Raw genomic sequence first — 12,774 nt, 5'->3', positions numbered from 1 at the left:
CATCACACCAGTGCCTGCCACTATCCATCACACCAGTGCCTGCCACTATCCATCACAACAGTGCCTGCCACTATCCATCACACCAGTGCCTGCCACTATCCATCACACCAGTGCCTGCCACTATCCATCACACCAGTGCCTGCCACTATCCATCACACCAGTGCCTGCCACTATCCATCACACCAGTGCCTGCCACTATCCATCACACCAGTGCCTGCCACTATCCATCACAACAGTGCCTGCCACTATCCATCACAACAGTGCCTGCCACTATCCATCACAACAGTGCCTGCCACTATCCATCACACCAGTGCCTGCCACTATCCATCACACCAGTGCTTGCCACTATCCATCACACCAGTGCCTGCCACTATCCATCACACCAGTGCCTGCCACTATCCATCACACCAGTGCCTGCCACTATCCATCACACCAGTGCCTGCCACTATCCATCACACCAGTGCCTGCCACTATCCATCACACCAGTGCCTGCCACTATCCATCACACCAGTGCCTGCCACTATCCATCACACCAGTGCCTGCCACTATCCATCACACCAGTGCCTGCCACTATCCATCACACCAGTGCTTGCCACTATCCATCACACCAGTGCCTGCCACTATCCATCACACCAGTGCCTGCCACTATCCATCACACCAGTGCCTGCCACTATCCATCACACCAGTGCCTGCCACTATCCATCACACCAGTGCCTGCCACTATCCATCACAACAGTGCCTGTCACTATCCATCACAACAGTGCCTGCCACTATCCATCACACCAGTGCCTGCCACTATCCATCACACCAGTGCTTGCCACTATCCATCACACCAGTGCCTGCCACTATCCATCACACCAGTGCCTGCCACTATCCATCACACCAGTGCCTGCCACTATCCATCACACCAGTGCCTGCCACTATCCATCACACCAGTGCCTGCCACTATCCATCACACCAGTGCCTGCCACTATCCATCACACCAGTGCCTGCCACTATCCATCACACCAGTGCCTGCCACTATCCATCACACCAGTGCTTGCCACTATCCATCACACCAGTGCCTGCCACTATCCATCACACCAGTGCCTGCCACTATCCATCACACCAGTGCCTGCCACTATCCATCACACCAGTGCCTGCTACTATCCATCACACCAGTGCCTGCCACTATCCATCACACCAGTGCCTGCCACTATCCATCACAACAGTGCCTGCCACTATCCATCACAACAGTGCCTGCCACTATCCATCATAACAGTGCCTGCCACTATCCAGCACAGCAGTGCCTGCCAAGTCATGGCCACCAGGACACCATATTAGTGGCCATAGCGCCTTCACAGCAATGACTGCTACTTTTCCTTGATATGACGGGTGTTGCTCTAATGTCTTCGTGGGGTAAAACATTTCTTATTACAGCGACCCTCCATATGTGCTAACATCGGCCCACATTGATTAGTGAGTGAGCAGAACCTACTTTATTGGAAGAATGGAATGGAATGTATTAGTTTTCATCAAATCCATAATTTCCAGTAGGCGTAACTGAAGGACGGAACAATACAAAGTTCTAAGATGAAATCTGCCCATGAATTGTTATTCTGTCAGGAAAATTTGCAAAGTCGTTAAAAAGCCAAATTACTAAGGCTATGACTTCCTGTGACGTCTACGTTTGCTCAGCGTCACAAATATCAGTTTATGAAATTGAGACGACAGAATTATTATCTGACAGATATAACAGGATGATCTTCCCCCACAAAGTTGTCGGGAAGCAATTTATAAGAGCAGCGCTCCCTGGGCGCCTCTCTCGTTGACTTCTTATTAATTGTGTCATTCCACAATGTCGCAAACAATGCTTCCCCTCGTCGCCCCTTAGTCAGATTAGTCACTGCCGGTAACGGAATATAAAGTGACCGGTAATTGACGCGGCCGGCTGCTCTGGCAAGTGCCTACGTCTGCCGGGATGGAAGCGGCGGCATCGCAGTCACATCATAATGACTTTGAGTTTAGGCAACAGGATTCGATTCTCATGTTCTTCAAACACGAGCAAAATCCAGATGTAACATTTCCAGAATTGCCGAATCCTTTCCCCCACTGCGTTCTGCTTTAACGGATTTTGTGCTCATTACCGGTTATTGACAACTGTGTTGTGGATCTCGCTGTGTGTACAGCGATAGATGGATTCCACTCGGTTTCAAAGCCTCTTCCAGCCGGTTAGCACGGATTTAGCATAGGACGACGTGGCAGAGCTACAAACGATGTGTGTCAGTGTCAGTGTGAGACATAAGATCTCATCCTGCCGACTCCTCTAGTTAAAGTGCACACTCGGGGACATAATTAAATGGCCCCTGTACCACGGCTATTCGGGTTTTTGAAGACTATTCCCATTTATTGCCATCTGCCCATCAGTTTCCTTCTCCATTGTGCACAAGCGGTTAATTATGGGACAATAAATGGTTCAGTGGGTAAATGCTCTGTATGCAATATCTATAATAAAGTCTCCGACGCTGACCATGTGCATCTTTGTGCTTCTTCAGTCATCAAGTCTTGGGTGTGACTGCTGCAATTTGCACCTAGTTATTTTAGATTATCAGCTGTAGATCGGTGGGGGTTAGAATGCGATTCCCTGACAGTTTGTGTGGTCCCACTGATATGTAGTTATCACCTATCTGTTGGGAAAGTGGTAACGAAGGCTTTCCGAAACGCGCGTCGGGGCGGATGCACACGACTCTGGAGCCCCTGTACACATTGGTATCTGTCTATGGTAAAATATTGGTATTATCCTCCTTGGACAATTGTTCTGTGTTCATACATGGACCTTGATGCCAAACCACTTGGTGATAATTACAGGGTTAGCCATAGCAATGCACAATACATGTGATGAGTATACTAGATTTCTTTGGTTGGTTGCTACTAAATATGACATATGCTCCTATTTTGTGTGTTCCGTGCATCCTAGTCTCACATATTCGTAGGTTTCCTGCTTCCTATGCCTTTATTTATTATGAAATAAAGTTTTTTTATATATATTTTTTCAATACTATTAGACTTTTTTTCTTGTTCTTTCCCATTGATATGTAGTTTTACACCTATCTAGTGGGAAAGTGGTAATTTTAGTAGCTAAAATAATACGTCTGATATTCACCCTCTTCTCAGGGCAACAACTTTATGCAACCTCTATCCTTTCACTCACCGTGCACCTACGATGTTTTGCTGAAAATCAGAAAGGGTCTTATGCTCCAAAAGATGGGTTTAGGGCTTATTTTCAGGGGATGTCTTACTTTTTTGGAAACATCATGGTCACATGATCATGATTATTTCAGCAACAGTCCTTAGGCAGTCTTAACCTCAGAATAGAAACACTGAGGGCCCCTAAGAGAGTGGTGCCCCCCTAAGAGAGTGGTGCCCCCCCAACACTGGCCTTGACTGTCACTAGGGCTTATTTTTGGAGTAGGGCTCATATTTCGAGCCCTGTAAAAATCCTGTAAAATCATGCTATGGCTTATTTTTGGAGGACGTCGTCTTTTTAGGGAAACACGATAGCGTTTCCAAGATCTACATTTTTCCTTACCCTAGATATAGTTGGAGACTCACTTAAAAAGTAACTAAACTTTGAGTATGTTTTTTTTCTTCAGATTTGGCAGGTACTTTAATTGCCTGTAGATTGGTGGGGGTCTGGGTCCCGAAAACTCCACCGCTTGCTTAATAGACCCCCCGGACAGTGCTCGGCCCAGTAGACAGTAGCGCGCAACTATGAAACCTATGCTTTCTATTGAATCCGTACTCCGTATAATAGATAATAATACGTATTTCTAGATATATTGGTACATATAAAGTGCACAGTGCATGAAAATAATGTTATATATCCATTAAATATCATTAATGATCAGATCCCATGTAGATTATACTGCCACTAAATCAACCACTCAGTCAATATGTTTATAAATAATAATTATAATCTATGAACCTAAGAACTAGGCGTACAATATCATGCCCCCAGGAAGAAGCCATAGTGATGAAACGCGCGTCGGGGTTCTGAAGAGCACAAACCAAAACAGCTCCATTCTCTACATGAGGTGATATAACCAAAGTTAATATCTTCATTTTAAGATTTGATGGTACTTATTTATCTCCGTTACCATTGTACTGAACTGTGCACTTTATATGTACTAATATATCTAGAAATACTTATTATTATCTATTTCTTTGTTTGTGATTATGGTTCCCATTGAATGTGGATGTTTATGGTCTGTTGCTCCTCTTTTCTGAGGTATCCTTGTTTTCATATGTAGTTTGTATGCACAAACCTGTTCCACTAATAACATTCACAACCATCTGTTAGGCTCACTAGGTAAAGTGGATCCTCAAAGCCCCAAGGTCCGGTTGGGTACAAGGGCCATGGACGTTGGTGCAGCAGGCAGATGAAGCAGACAGGAAACAGGTAGCAGAGGAATGAGAGACCGCAGAGCGGTTGCAGAGGTCCTAGAAGCAGCAGGCAGACAGGTAGCATAGGTCTTGGAAGCCGAAGATGGGCAGGAGATGTCCTGGAAGCTGCAGGTGGACACATAGGAGAGGTCCTGGAAGATCACGAACAGGTAGCATAGGTCTTGGAAGCTGAAGATGGACAGGAGATGTCCTGGAAGCTGCAGGTGGACACATAGTAGAGGTCCTGGAAGACCAGGAACAGGTAGCATAGGTCTTGGAAGACAAACAACAGGTAGCAGATATTGTGGAAGCCGAATGCACAAGGAGATGTCCTGGAAGTCAAATGTGGACGTGTAGTAGAGGTCCTGGAAGACCGGGACAAGGGAGCAGAGGTCCTGGAAGCTGCAGGCGGATAGGACACATCCTGGAAGCTACAGGCGGACAGGTAGCAGAGGTCCTGGATCTGGGAAGAGGTAGAACAGGGGAACAGGTAGTAGAGCTCCTGAAAGAACGCAGACAGGTGGCAGAAGTCCTGGATGACCTGGAAAAGGTAGCAGAGATCCTGGTAGATCGGGAACAGGTAGCAGACAGAACTCCAGAGCAACTAGAAATTCCTAATATGTAGACACAGGTATTTGTCTTTATGTAGACCCAGGTAGATGATCACATGGGATCACGTTGAGCCATCTGCAAAGCCCGATGTGGAACAGAACAGAGATCAGCAGATTGGGGTTAGGGGGGCAAAGTCCGGATTTGGGACAGGTGCGTAACACCAACACAGTGAAATAAATGATTAATCAGGGAGCATGAACCCTCTCAATGGTCCATTGTCTGCATAAAATTGGGAAATGCAGCTTTGCATTTTGATGGAAACTTCACAGTCCCTCCTACATCTTCTGCCATTTCCATCGTCTCATACCCTGTCCAAAAGTCAACATATTGTGTGATGGCGGCAGATCTAGGGTAGGGCACCCAAAGTTACCCTTTATTTTGGGTGGCATTCCTCTTTAATATCATTGACTTAAAGTTTTTCATTAACCCTTCCAGCACTAGGGGGGAAGTGCATCAGAGACCTCCCGGCACCCTACAGTCTTCCTGGAGATAAAATATTTGTGAATTCAGGGAGATGTTTTGTGTTGTATCTGGTACAAGTTGTCATCTCCATCATGAATATTGCATAACAAAGCTTCGTAATGTATCACTTCATTAGCCGGAGCTGCATGAACTGTGAGTTTTCTTCAGATAATTAAGATGCTTTTTTGCTTTTACGTAGGGAAATACTTTAATCAGTTGGGCGTCTTGGGACTGTGTATTAACTACTTGCTTCTGCTTTATCAATCTGGAGGCAAACATCTTAAAAACTTATACAGAGCCACTTCAGGTGGGAAAGATTGCTAAAATAGTCTGTATCAGGGGCAGGAAGGGGGTCCGGTGTGTAAAGGTGAGAGACCGGTACTCGCCCTGTACTGTGACGCAACCTGATGATCACTTATAACGAGTTACATCAAGTGTATGAGCAAGAGATGGATTCAGATAATTAGGCTAATAAGGAATTCATCTACTGCCTGGAGTAAACCAACCGATATAGGCAGGTCTGGAATATGTATTAGACTTAAAGGCTATGGACACTTTTTTATCATGGAGAAAAATATTTTTACATATGTTAGTAGATAACTTCGTTAAAAAAATTGCATTCTGTTTCAGTCTGCAATCTTCACTTCTTCATTAGTTTTCAGACCGACCTCTTATATACAGTTTCCAAACTAATCCAAGTTTCAGATTTTCCTCTTGTAGGAGTATCTCTTCCTGTAATACAGGTTGGATGTGAACTCCAGGAGACTGCTGTCTGCAATAGCTAATATATCAGCACAGCTTCTATCCTGAAAATATTTAATCTTCATGTGCTTCCCTCCATATATGTAGCATTTTTTCCTCTTACCTTCCCGAGACTATAGCTGCTTTCTCACTGTGACATAAATGGAGTCCTAAATTTGAACCTGTGTCTCCTCTCACCATCACTAAAAACGTTGCTCAGTGCCGCCCGGGCAATATCTCTTGGCTTAAATGCCGCTGCGTAGCTCTGGTTGCTGCAGATGCTAGCTGTATAACACAGTCGGCATCTGTCTTGTGTGGAGCAGGTTCAGCTACTGAGCCTGCTCCGTACACCCACACCCTCCCCTCTGTCCCTACATCATGCTGCTCTCAGATTGCATAACAAAAGCCTGCTGATGGATTCCCTTTAAGGGATGTTTAAATAGCAATCACTACTATTTTTTGCAAAACTGTCCAGCAAAATAGACTCCAAAGAGTCTTATTATATCTTAATGAATTTTTTTTTTTTAAATGTGCTTTCCTGTTTTAGGAGAAGGCAAAAATGTGGCACAAAATCCATAAACAAAAGATTAATGTCGGCCGAACCCAAGATTTTTGGTGAGACTGGTCAACCCTCAAATGCGTATTAAGTGTCCGCCCGACTATCGTCCAGGAGATGTTGCGAAGAGAAAAGGATGGGACATGTTGAATTACATTATGTCCAATCCATTGTTCTCAAAGGCAAAAAACCCAGCAACTTACATCCATCTCCCCTCTTATGAGCAGATCAGTACACAGAGAAGGCGGAGGGGTGTCAGACAATATGTTGCATAGTGATGTTAAAGTGATTGTTCAGGGTTAAAGAAAAAAAAAAATAAAACCTATAATAAAACAGCGCCACAACTGTCTGCAGGTTGTGTGTGGTATTGCAACTCGTCTTTCTTAAAGTAAATGGAGCTGTAATACTGAACACAACCTGTGAACAGAGGGTTTTGATGAAGATTATTTTTTTTCTAATTTCTCCTTTAAATATTGAACTAATAAAAATTAAAAATAAATAAATAAAATTGTTGCATCATTCACCAATGATGAATTGGAAATTCAAGTTACTTTTTAAAAAAAATTAATTATTTTTTTTTACTTCGAGATGTTTGCTCAGTCGTTGCCAAAAGATAATCCCAGCGCCAGATTGGCATTATTAGCAGCAGGTAAACAGCCGCGCTGAGATTTCGGATGTTCCAACGTGTCCCATTTAACCCTTTGAGGTACCGTCGTCTCACCGTTCCGATATATTTAATCTAGCGTTCGTTAATAGGGGCGAGCAGAGTGCATCGCATCCCGTCCACCTTTATAGCCCCCCCCACCCACCGCATGCATTTCCTTCAATCTAATCCCTAATGATTTAATTCCAAAACATCATATAACCAAATACAGACTTTCCCCCATTAAATTATTCAAATCTGGCAATAATTGATCTGCGGCTGCCCTCGCACGGTGGAATATTTGATTAGCAATTCAATGCAATCAGCTATCTTCTTTGTGATGTTTGTCCAGCTAAATCCTTCAGCGACCAAACAGACGTGCGCGCGCCCATACAAAGGATGCCAGCTGTGTTTGTTTTATGTTCACGTCGTTGTAGAGGTAGAAGAATGAGCGCGGAATTTCACGTTTCGCTAACTTTAATTACAGCCTTCCAGATTTCACATATAATATTCATAACCCTCATAAGAAATAAGAAAATATACAAGAAAAAAAAAAAAGCAACAGAGCGAGAAGGATTTCGGGGTAAATTTCCTCCGAAAAGATACAATGTATTTGTAAACAGAATTCAAATTTCAGAAATTGATCCTGTAATACGGCAGCTGGGGAACAAGAGGTTAAAAAAAATACTATTGTTGAAGCAAAATATTGGCAACAACAAAAATGAACATCTTTAACATGGATTTTTTTTTTTTTTTTTTTTTTACATACGATGGGGGTTACCTTTAGTAAATAGAATTGCAGTAAGTTTCAGTCTGCAATCTTTATTGATTCACTCATTTACAGAGCCTCTAATATGTAAATTGCAGCCTGATTTTTTTTTTTCTCTTGTGGGAATGATTCTCCCAGTACAATATGTTGGATGTGAGGTCTGGACATAGCAGCACAGCTTCTATTCTGCTCTCGTTTCTTCTTCACACGCTTTCCTTCTTTTCTAGAGACCATTTTCTCTGCCCTTCCTGAGACTGTAACTACTTTTCCATGACCCCTTCCTAGGCTATTAATATCAGCCCGCAGCTGTCTGCATAGCCTTTGCTGGTTATTAATTATGGGAGGACCCCACGTTATTTTTTTGGGGGGTCCCCTATTTTAATAGCCAGTAAAGACTAAGTATACAGTTTGTGAGCTGATATTAGTAGCCTGGGAAGCTCCATGGGCATTACCCCCTTCCCAGGCTATAAACATCTGCCCCCAGTCGCTGGCTTTCCCTCTGCTGGTTGCAAAAATTGCGCGGGAGCCCACGCCATTTTTTTTTCATAAAGTTATCTTTTATTACGGTAATTAAATACATGTCCAGTAATTGGCACGCACACTATACTAATTATATTTGTCACAGACCTTTATACATCTACCTATTCTATATGTATTTACTGTATGCCCAGAGAGTATGCAAACCAAATAGGAGGCGCAGAGAGGGTCAGACCCTCCATTTTTGGCAATACATGCCATTCGCTTGTTTGTTTAGCTATGATGCATATGCCATATAGAGTAATCCGGCTGGTCATTTTCTATTGCATTTCTGTCTGAGTGATTTCTATATCCCTGAAACAATAATTGATTTTGCTGTACATGCTGCCACCTGTGTCCATAATTATTACAGGATCATATATCTTTTACAGTGGAGTGCTATCAGTGCTTCCTTAGGGAATTTGTATGATTCTTTGCTAAACATGTTTATAATCACAGCAGATCTTTCCATATAAAGTTAATTTCTATGTGACCAGCACTCGTTTAACATATGCGGCCTGTTATGCACTGTATACATTTCTGTTATGGATTATATCCTTGTAATGTCCATCTGCTATAAGCATTAGCCTTGAGCATAGTCATTTGGGTATTGCAATACCACTATCATCGATACTCCATTCTTTGGTTTGGTTCTTGGAGGGTCCACTGGGGTTGTTTGTTTGTTTTTAAATGTTTTTATTCATTGTTGTTGTGTGTTTTGGACTCTAAGAAATAATATACCGTATATACTCGAGAATAAGCGGGGCCCGGAATGAGGAAAGGTGAATATCGCGCAGCGCTCCTCCTCCTCGTATGCTCACCTGGTCCTGGCGCTGTGCAGTCCCTGGTTCCCCGACGCCGCAGCTTCATCCTGTACTGAGCGGCCACCGTTACCGCTCATTACAGTAATGAATATGCAGCTCCACCTCTATGGGAGGTGGAGCCGCATATTCATTCCTGTAATGAGCGGTACCATGTGACCGCTCAGTACAGGAAGAAGCTGAAGCTGCTGCTGCCGGCGCTGGGGAAGCCAGGGACCAGCAGGGACCGCCGCGCCTGGAGTAGGTGAGTATTATTAGACAGCCCCCGCTCCCCCTCCCCTGCCGACCCCTGGGTATGACTAGAGTATAAGCCGAGAGGGGGACTTTCAGCCCCAAAAAAGTGGGCTGAAAATCTCGGCTTATACTCGAGTATATACGGTATATAAAATATTAAGTGATACATTATATATTTAGGGTGTTCCCCAGTTTTTGGTATGTCTCTTTCTTCTCTAGTTGAATTCATGCTTGTCATACCTTGGGCAGATCCCCTCCTATTCTTTCTTATTGTGGCTGGTGCCCTCCATCCCTGTTTTATTGCTGTATATGTAATCCATCTCTTCTATACTGTCGGCTCCCGCAGTAATTTTACAGAACAGAGAAGATCATTTACTTCTATCTTTCTGTGCAATATAAATACACACACACACACACACACACACATAGATAGATATATATATATATATATATATATATATATCTATCTATGTGTGTGTGTGTTACTGACGTGTGTGTGTATACACCATGTTCCAAATTATTATGCAGATGACATTTTTCTCGGATTTTCCTAAATGGTCGGTGCAAATGACATTCAGTCTAATAAAAGTCATCACCCGTTAGATTATACATCGAATTTTACTGAAGAAACCTCCCGATGATAACAGTATAATCTCCAAAATGAATAAAAACTCAATATGCACTGTTCCAAATTATTAGGCACAGTAGAATTTCTATACATTTGATATGTTTTAAAGAAGTGAAAATGCTCATTTGTGGAATTTGCAGCATTAGGAGGTCACATTCACTGAACAAAAAAGCTATTTAACTCCAAAACCTCCTAACAGGCCAAGTTACATGTTAACATAGGACCCTTCTTTGATATCACCTTCACAATTCTTGCATCCAGTGAACATGTGAGTTTTTGGAGAGTTTCTGCTTGTGTTTCTTTGCCTCCCAGAGCCGCTGTTTTGATGTGAACGGCCTCCCACCCTCATAGATCTTTGGCTTGATGATCCTCCAAAGCTTCTCTGTACGGTTGAGGTCAGGGGAAGATGGTGGCCACACCATGAGTTTATCTCCTTTTATGCCCATAGCAGCCAATGATTCAGAGGTGGTATTTGCAGCATGAGATGGTGCATTGTCAGCATGAAGAGGATTTTGCTCCTGAAGGCACGTTTCTGCTTTTTAGACCATGGAAGAAAGTTGTCAGTCAGAAACTCTATATTATTATTATTATTATTTATTTATATAGCACCATTGATTCCATGGTGCTGTACATGAGAAGGGGTTACATACAAGTTACAAATATCACATACAGTAAACAAACTAACAATGACGGACTGATACAGAGGGGCGAGGACCCTGCCCTTGCGGGCTTACATTTTACAGGATTATAGGGAAGGAGACAGTAGGTTGAGGGTTGCAGGAGCTCCGGTGTTGGTGAGGCGGTAGCTCCGGCGTCGGTGAGGCGGTAGCTCGGGTGTTGGTGAGGTGGTAGCTCCGGTGTCGGTGAGGTGGTAGCTCCGGTGTTGGTGAGGCGGTAGCTCCGGTGTTGGTGAGGCGGTAGCTTCGATAGTGATGAGGCAGCAGCGGGGTCAGTGCAGGCTGTAGGCTTTCCTGAAGAGATGAGTTTTCAGGTTCCGTCATATACTTTGCAGAGGTCATTTTCACACCTTCAGGAACCTTAAAGGGCCCTACCAGCTGTTTCCCCATGATTCCGGCCCAAAACATGACTCCTCCACCTTGCTGACGTCGCAGCCTTGTTGGGACATGGTGGCCATCCACCAACCATCCACTACTCCATCCATCTGGACCATCCAAGGTTGCTTGACACTCATCAGTAAACAAGACTGTTTGGAAATTAGTCTTCATGTATGTCTGGACCCACTGCAACCATTTCTGCTTGTGAACACTGTTTATGGGTGGCCGAATAGTAGGTTTATGCACCACAGCAAGCCTTTGAAGGATCATACACCTTGAGGTTCGAGGGACTCCAGAGGCACCAGCAGCTTCAAATAACTGTTCGCTGCTTTGGAATGGTATTTTGGCAGCTGCTCTCTTAATCCAATGAATTTGTCTGGCAGAAACCTTCCTCATTATGCCTTTATCTGCATGAACTCTGTCTGTGCTCTGTTTCAGTCACAAATCTCTTCACAGTATGATGATCACAAAGTTTTTGTGAAGTATCTAATTTTTTCATACCTTGTCCAAGGCATTGCACTTTAACGCTTTTCAGCAGCAGAGAGATCATTTTTATTTCTCTTATTGCTTGAAACCTGTGGCCTGCTTAATAATGTGAAACATCATTTTAAAGTAGTTTTCCTTTAATTAGAATCACCTGGAAAACTAATTATCACATGTGTTTAAGATTGATTTCAGTTATCTATTGAGCCCTGAGACACAATACCATCCACAAGTTTATTTGAAAAACAAAACATTTAAATTTAAATCTTTGACACTTAAATCCAATTTGCATAATAATTTGGAACACATTGTGTGTATGTATGTATGTGTGTGTGTGTGTGTATATATATATATATATATATATTTATTTCTATTCTTTGTATTCTATTATTATTATTATTATTATTATTATTATTATTATACATTTTTATAGCGCCATTTATTCCATGGTGCTTTACATGTGAATACGAGGCAAATATAGACAAATACATTAAACATGAGCAGATAACAAGGCACACGAGTACATAAGGAGGGAGGACCCTGCCCGCGAGGGCTCACAGTCTGCAGGGGGTGGGTGAGGATACACTAGGAGAGGGAAGAGCTGGCTGTGCGGCTGTTCAGTAGGTTGAGGATCACTGCAGGCTGTAGGCTTGTCGGAAGAGATGAGTCTTCAGGTTCTTTTTGAAGGATTCTATGGTAGGCGCAAGTCTGATGTGTTGGGGTAGAGAGTTCCAGAGTATGGGGGAAGCACGGGAGAAGTCTTGGATGCGGTTATGGGAAGAAGAGATGAGAGGGGAGTAGAGAAGGAGGTCTTGGGAGGATCGGAGGTCGC

The 12,774-nt window shown here is 43.3% G+C and overlaps 1 protein-coding gene across 5 annotated transcripts in view; it reads left to right on the top strand.

Moving 5' to 3' along the window:
• The window catches only part of CDK14 (cyclin dependent kinase 14), a 521,480-nt gene that overhangs the window by 336,013 nt on the left and 172,693 nt on the right, over nucleotides 1-12,774 (top strand). The gene's annotated exons all lie outside the window — the stretch shown is intronic.

Source organism: Ranitomeya imitator, chromosome 6 (genome assembly GCF_032444005.1).
Source record: "Ranitomeya imitator isolate aRanImi1 chromosome 6, aRanImi1.pri, whole genome shotgun sequence".
In the NCBI taxonomy this organism is placed as follows: domain Eukaryota; kingdom Metazoa; phylum Chordata; class Amphibia; order Anura; family Dendrobatidae; genus Ranitomeya; species Ranitomeya imitator.
This window is presented reverse-complemented; position numbering and strand designations above follow the sequence as displayed.